Source organism: Lolium rigidum, chromosome 2 (genome assembly GCF_022539505.1).
Source record: "Lolium rigidum isolate FL_2022 chromosome 2, APGP_CSIRO_Lrig_0.1, whole genome shotgun sequence".
In the NCBI taxonomy this organism is placed as follows: Eukaryota; Viridiplantae; Streptophyta; class Magnoliopsida; order Poales; family Poaceae; genus Lolium; species Lolium rigidum.
In genome coordinates, this window is record NC_061509.1 from 211439999 (window position 1) to 211448241 (window position 8243).

Consider the following 8243-nt stretch of genomic DNA (forward strand, 5'->3'; position numbering starts at 1 on the left):
TTCGAAAGAGGTGACGAGCAGGAAGCGCCACCGCGATGACGACGACGAGGCAGGGCCATCAGCGAAGAAGAAGAAGTAGATAGTTTATATGTATTTAATTATATTTTTGCGAAGTTTTATATATAATTTATTTATGTTCAACCGATTTGAATATTAGTAAATAGTTTTTTTCTAGGCAAAAAAGTGCTTTTAATGTTTAGGGGCGGCGTTTGGGGGCGGCTGGGGAGCAACGTCCCCCAAATACGGCACGAACAAAACACGTCTCCTAAACGCTCGATCCGACGCGCTTTAGGGAACGGTTTGGGGGGACGCGGCTGGAGATGCTCTTAAACTCAACAGTTATCCCACGCCTACCGTGCAAACAATTCCAGCTAAGCAAGTGATGCTTCATGCAGTCGTGCTAGTGTCCTTGTGTTTCAATAACAAATCATGTAGGCATGTTTATTAGACCAAAGCCAATGCGCGTCTACTTATATCTAGTGTACCAAACAGTGGAGAGAAAATAAACAATTGCATTGGTCCTGTACATAGTACTGAAGTGACCGAGCCTAGCTACTCTTCGAACGAGTCGCCTCCCTCAGTCCCCATTTCTCTCCCCTGCTCATATTTTCCTATCAACACCGCCGGCTTGATCTATCTATTCCGGCCATCCCCAACAATACCATGACTACCTACGACATCCTGGCGACCTCTAGTACTATATCCCCTCAGTTTCTACTTTCCACAGCATGGCGCGCGGCCATGGCCATCGGCACGCGCGGCTTCGCCGCAAGGCTCAGCGACCATGGACGGCGCCGACGTTGCTGCGGCCGAGCCCATCGCGTTCAGGCCGGCGCGATTACGAGCGTGGTGCCTGCCGACTGCAGGGTGTGTGGCCGGCGACGGCCCCCTACTGCTACTCCTCCTCTACACTACGTGAGTGCCAACCCCCTTTTCCTCCTGATGCAATGGACTCGATGTGTCTAGCACACATACAGATGCTTCCTGCTAGTACTCGCTTCTTAGTTCACAAATCTGTACTAATTTGGTGCATGTGAGAACCGTGTGGTGCTAGTTTGATAAGACAATCTAGTCCTAATTATTTTTCTTGGAAAAGAGCCTAGCACAGTACTAGAACTCAGAGGTAAGTCCCAGATAAATTTTGGTACAAGGAAATGCAAGTCAGAGCACACTAATTAACACTCATTAGTTATTACAGTGTTGTGAGCTCTCAAATTTAATCTAACTATTATAGATTTTAGTGTGGTAAGAAGATGAGACACCAAGCATGCTAATCACATTTTCTGCAGTCAACCTATTCTCCCATATTACTACATTTCAGACCAGAGGATGATGCTACACGAAAAGGTAAAAGCACAAGCAGGTGGCCGTGCTAGTACCTGATGAAACACCACCAAGGATCAAGCAGAGAAGCCCAACACAGGAATGACTAGGTAAGGAGACGAGATGTGGTGGAGAAAGGGGTGGTCTGAGAGGGTGAGTGTGCGGTCGAAAATGTGGAGCAGTGAAAAGGACGGTCTATTTATAGTAGGGTGAGAGGCTTGGTCGGTTCGTGGCATATGCCAAGTGGTGTGCATTCAACATACACATGTACATGCATAATTACACTTGGCCTTTTTACAGCTGTGGTTTTACAAGTGTGAGAACAATGGCTGGACCTAAGTTGTTATTTACCTTGCCATTAAACAATTGTGGGCAGGGACTAAATTGTAAATTTCGAATTTTTATTAGGGGCTGAAAAGTGAAACTGATGTATAAGAACTTTGTAAATAAATATTGTGGTAATTCCCGTGATTGATCTTTATTTAATATGAGATTAGCGTGAAACCATGTTTAGCGATATGTGATCAATACTAATGTCGTAAAAATGGTGTTTTTAAATGTTGGGGTTTCACAATAACTATGTCAGTATACAATCGAGAATTATGTCTAATGTAATATTGTTTACTAGTTCTCTTATTGTTTGTTGATTTCCTAGTTTATATCTTACGTACTATAAGATTTATACTAATTTTTCTACTTTATTAAAGTTATTAAATTTTATTCTTGCTCTCAATCTTTGATGTCTTAATGTCAAATTATCAAACAAACATATAAACTTCATTATATTTAATAAGGTGAACCACATAATAACGTTGAAAGTTCCACGTATACATTTCAAACCTCTCTATCTTTAAGAATACATTTCTGCTAAGTAAGATTCATGTTATTTAAAGCAAAAGTATATTAGAACAGTTTGACTAAATGAATTCAATGTGCATGTAAGCAAAGCTAGAAGATGACAAACTGATATTCATTTATAGAATATTTTTTTGTTACTACTCTTACCATAATATAGGTTGTTTATGTATTTTTAATATTTATAAATATCTTGATAGAGGGTCCTACAATATACGATTCTAGCAAATATCACAAGATTTTTATAGAATATAATTCTTGAATTTAATTATAACCAAGGAAAAAAACGTGCTATAACAAAATAGCGTCGGCCGAAAAATACGCTATTAGCGTACTAGAGCGCGAATGATGTAGCGTGAGCTGTCTAGAAATGCTATAGCGTGCTATTAGCGCCAAAATAGAAAATTTGAGAGTTTACGAAGTTGTCAACAATATATGGGCTGGTTCCGCACCTCCATGACGTACGGATGGTACCCCCATCTAGCCTGCGATGGTCATATTGTGCTGGAATGAACTACACAAGTAGGTAAGTAACTGATCGCATGACAAACCAAGAGAATTACCGTACAAAGTATAAGCAGCATCCATATGTGGACATGAATATGAGCACATATTTTTCATCCATAAGGAGAAGTTCATTGTCACGATGGGCACATGAATATTTGCATCAGAGCCCAGGATAGGGACATAACATGAAAAAATACCACCCTCGAACCAATTCACCAAAAGCTTACGGGCACCCGAACATGAGCTTCTCCTCTTCCCAGCCATCATCTCACTGACCCCTACCCGGCTCTGCTCCAACCCTCCGGTAAGCCTGCACCTAGATGCGCTTGAGCTGAAGGGGAATTGCGGCGGTGGTAGAGGTGATGGCGACAGGAGGTGGCCTCTCCTTGGCCCTCCCCTAGCCAACCACTTCCCTGGCTTCATAGACTTCCCCTTCGGTTCCTCTTATGGAGCCATTTTCTCAAATTTTCGGGTGCCTAATGTTACCTGCAGAATCCCAGGAAAAATAAGCTGAAGTGAGTCCAATGGAAGGTACAAACTTCGTATTCTGTACTCCTAGGAACATGTTTTGATATTACAGTTTGTGCTTCTAGTTCTATATAATATCACAAGATCGATCTTTGGGCATCTGCAACAGTAAAAATGAACTGTAGGTTGTAGCAAGATAAATTAACTTTTTAAGGGGTAACTTGGATAATACAGAAAATGGTTAAACAATGTCATGTATAAAATGCACTTATCCATAATGTGACCGTCATGGAAGATCCAAGTTTTTGATGGTCAAGCAAAACAGGAAGCAAAGATCATGATAATGTTTCTCTGAAAGCACATGATAATTTTCCTCTGAAAACACATGATAATGTTGCATGAAAGAAGTTATGGAGAAAATTATCAACATTATCTGAAAAAAAAACACGAGCTATGTTAACTACACAGAGGGTGGTAAAGCAATAATTTTTAGTCACTTTGATTTAGTGAAGAACTGAAGATGGATAATAAAAAGAAAATGGTCTAGAAGCAGAGTACATAAGAAAAGGAAGAGCAGATAGTGTATACCTTAGGTTTCACCACGTCTCACAATGAGGAGAGCCCTAGGAAACACCATGGAACCCCAACACCAAAGCTCAACTGTGTTGAGCTACCTCAAATATGATTCTTTATTATCTCTGCTTAACAAAAAAATGAAAAGGTATAAAAGCAATACAAGAACAGAGAAATAATCTGCTATATTCTAAAGCTAATCCAATATGAAAACAAAAAATGTAGCAACCCACTATCTAGAAGGCTCACTTTGGCTACACCAAAGCTCAAGTGAGTTGAGCAAACTCAAATATGATTCTTTATTATCTCTGCTTAACCAAAAGATCAAAAAGTATAAAAGCAATATAAGATCAAAGAAGAGAGAATAATCTGCTATATTTTAAAGCTAATCCAAGATGAAAACAAAAGTGTAGGCAACCCACTATCCAGAAGGCTCACTGTCGTGATCGTTTTGTAGGTTGAAAATGATAGATCATCATGTGTTTTCAGAGGCAAATGAATTGGACAAACAATAAACCTTACATACTTGACTAACAAATAGGGATAGCCTCAACAAACCATAGGCAATTAAGTCATGCAGTGTAGAGTGAACCGGTAAATATATTATACATTGCCATCAGTGTTCATCTACACAGTAATTCCGTACTAACTAAGATGACAGTGACTCTATTGGATAACCACAAGAAAAATATAACAATGGGTTTTGACAGCGAAAAATAGGTGGCGCAACCAAACAAAAACCCTGTATAAATTTCGTAGTAGTATAATGCCCTTACAATTCAAAAGCCGAGTTATATTTCAGAATTTATCTAAGACATGCGAATGCGGTGTAAGTGAATCCGATGAAGAGTCTGTTTTATTCGGTTGAAACCACAGTACATGAGATGCAGAAAACATCGCAGATAGGGTATCTCAGTTCAAAGTAGTCTTTCAAGAACAACATCGTACATATATATTTGGGTCTAGATCTGATAGTACCTCATATGTTTATTTCTCTTCCCTATTTCTGTAGACATGGTTCTCCGCCGCGTTTCTTTTGGAGCATCTGCATAATATAATCAAACATAGACGGAATATGTTTAATTTGATATGCGGAAACACCGACATCATAGGATAGGAATTGGATTGCCAAAATGGTTGTTCACAACAGATGTTTCTACAGTAGTTGGGGTGGACATAGACTCTTCATCGCAGGAGTCTTCATCCATGGAAGCCAACATGAGAAGACGTACGAGTTCGCACAAGGGGGAGGTGGGTGCTATTATCTCTGAATGCGATTATAGGCAAACAATCTTGTCTATGCAGAGGATAAGAGTCGACAATGGAACTCTGATAATAGACTCGATGGCAGGAACACCTATAATAGGCTCGTTGCCAGGCTCCTCGATAATGGACTCAATATGTATATAGCACCGAGCTCATCTACGGTGTCACTGTTATCTGTTTTATCGCGGGTAGTTTAGCCAGTTCTGCATGTAGAGCCATTGCCTAGAACTACTTTTCATGTAGTTTCATGTGACATCTTTTAGGTGGTACCTGATCATGAAATAAAATCAAATCAATGTTCTGACATCTTCTAGGCGGTACCCGGCAAACTGGTGTGCTAACTTTCTATATCACATCAAATATAAATAGATATACTAACACTGGAATGCAACAAAACAGAACCATATATGCATCATAAAGGAGACAAAACTATGACCTACTGGGATATTTACTTTATCAGATGAGAAGTGTTCCTTCAAAAAGCAAAAAAATAGGTACAATATCACTGACAACAACGCCATATACACAACAAAAGCTACGGAGGTAGGAAATAAAAAAGCTCAATCTATTCACTGACCAAGTTTAAATAATTAGTAAATTCAAATTCTATTTTCTGAAGTCATTAAAGCAAACATAGATGAAAGGTGTCATTGCCGGGAAGGCTATGAATTTATAGAATGAAGAGCAATGATTTGATAAACCATCCAAAGCAGCAAAACAGAATCTCGAGCTGCAGTCTATTAGCTCACTAAATCAATGTGGATCATGTAAAATACTAAATATAAAAATGGACAAGTAATGCATCGTAATTCTGATTCACATTGATATAGTCACCTAAATTTAAATAAATTAATGAGTGAAATGGTCTCAGTGAACAATAACAGCTACACCAAAGAGGCTTGAGGTAGCAAACATTCATAGGTCTCTAGAGATGCAAAAGAACCAGTTGCACAATATTGACATGGGTAGGAGAAAAATAAAGTACCTGAGAAAAGAACCTTAGTTCTACACCAGAGTCATTTGATGACGCAATTAACCTGTGGTGTACCAACCGACTCATAAGACAGACTGTTAGCTCAACTGGTAGAGTCTGCAAAACTTTGCAAGGATACAAATTATTGTACAGTCAGAGAAGCTAAAACACATAAAAGAAATTTATATATGGAGCATATTGGTAACTTCACTATGATTCTTTTCTGAGGTACACAATCATCAAGCTTCATTTTTCTTGGATGTCATAGAAAAATCCAAGTGAGATTCCAAGAGGAAAAAACAGTAATTTCAGCACCACCCATGAAGTCCTCTTGCAGATCCTTTAAACGAATTTCAAGGTGCAGCTCTCCAGCTCCACCAATAAATATGCTCAGCACTTCTCCATGGAGCACATGACCATAGGATCAGAATTCGCCGTGACGCTTCAAACCTTGCACAGGCTTGGGAAATGGACAACGCCTCACCTTGGGTTAAGTAAATCATAGGGTCAGAATGCAAGGTAACCTTGCACTGAAATGTATCCTATAATTAGAGAAACCATTGAAGCATAAATAAATTAAGTAAAGCACATACTTATGAACAGGGAAAAACTACAGCGAATTGACGACGGCTCACCTATGGTTAGCGAATTCCTACGCCGGCTTTCGTGCACGACAGAAGCAAAGGATCCTAGACCTGCATCTCTCCATAACCTCCACCGTGTCCATTTTGATGCGCGCCTTGGCGCGCGGCCCCGGTACTTCGCATCAATAATTGTTTTGTAAAAATCGCTATGTACTATGGATAATATGGAGGATTATCATGGATAGTATCGAGGATTATAACCCAATTATGGACAATATGGAGGAATGAAGACACTTCTAGTGCACCTTGGCCCATTTTCATGTGGAATTTGCACCAATTTACAATTGGTATAACAATAATGAAAAGTGAGAAAATGATTATATGTTTTTTACGTCTTCCAAAAACAAAGTCAATATAATGAAATTAGGATAAAACACACGAAATCACGAACAAAGTAGCACATGCCTATATACTTGGTCAACAGATTGTAAAACAATATGTAGAATCGATGGTAGTCGAACACCAAATGAAAAACTATCTGATGGGTGAACACTGAAATCGTCATTAGTACATGTCTTAATATATTGTGCTAACTGTATATTCAACAACCAATACACATGACTGACTACTGAGACTTCTCCAATAGAATTTATGCACATGACGGAGAGAATATCACCGTCACTTCGCTCTTGGTGGGTATACTGTCGTAGGAAGCTGCCTTGATCATGACCATGGATGGAATCTCAACGGCGTCCATGGCCTAAACTTGGTAAGAAAGGACGGGAGATCATATTAGCCAAGGGTAAAAGGTATCTGCCTTGCCTTCGCACATAAAGAACATTTGTGCTTTCTTGTTTGTAGCCTGAGAAAATAAATACTCCTAATTTTATGCACTTGACAGGAGTATTTTTTATGCACTTTGATTTAGTTTCAAATCAGCTGTAACTATAGATGCTCACTGATATCTTATTTCAGTAACAGATTTTAGTTCACAGGGGTCAATAGAATATTTGGGTTAACTTGGTTTTCAGATTTTGCATTAGCTTTTTGTAAAAATAATTGGATAACAAAACCTGAGTTAATCTATTGGTTCAGCTAAATGGTACTGTCAGTAGAGGAATAGCACTGTTCAAAGTGAAGTATTACTTTGCTGTTCCAAACTACACAGTTCACGAAAGTTCAGGAATAATGTGAATTGCAGAATTGGTAACCTGGAGATACAAGTATGGCTACAGTACACGCCTTGTTAATTCAGATGCCATATTGAAGACTTGGTCACTACTATGAAACACCTCTGAACCTGAGTAACCTGAAGGTTTCGTGGAACCAAGTCAATTCTTACATGAGTATGACAGTATCTACTGAAACCTGATTAAGACAGCGGTGCATTTGTGAAGGCATAAATGTGCACATGTCCATAGCGGGTGCGGAAAAAGCACTAACAAAGACCCTTGGATGCTCAACGAAAATAGAAGATGGACACTCCCTGTGCCAATTAAAATGTTATTTATCTCACCCACACATCATATCACACAAACGCATACACAAGTGAGCTATCCATTTATTCCAAGAACCATTACCTAGTACTGGCTTCAGATGTCAAAACGCCAGATCTGGTGGTGGTGGCATTGGGTCTCTTTGTCTCCACTAACTATTGCTCTTCCCTAAATTCAGGTCACCTAGTTTCTTTTGAT

At 39.2% G+C, this 8243-nt stretch overlaps 1 long non-coding RNA gene across 4 annotated transcripts; it reads right to left on the reverse strand.

Moving 5' to 3' along the window:
* Window positions 1–2662: 2662 nt before the first annotated feature.
* On the reverse strand, window positions 2663–6391 carry LOC124692902. 4 transcript variants are annotated; one of them, XR_006999782.1, is made up of 4 exons: window positions 5978–6391; window positions 4705–4771; window positions 3742–3851; window positions 2663–3171 (listed from the first exon to the last, which is right to left on the reverse strand). It is a non-coding gene; the product is annotated as an uncharacterized LOC124692902 (long non-coding RNA). The 4 variants fall into 4 exon arrangements; XR_006999783.1 differs by having other exon boundaries at window positions 3742–4034; XR_006999781.1 differs by having other exon boundaries at window positions 4705–5262.
* Between the last annotated feature and the right edge of the window lie 1852 nt (window positions 6392–8243).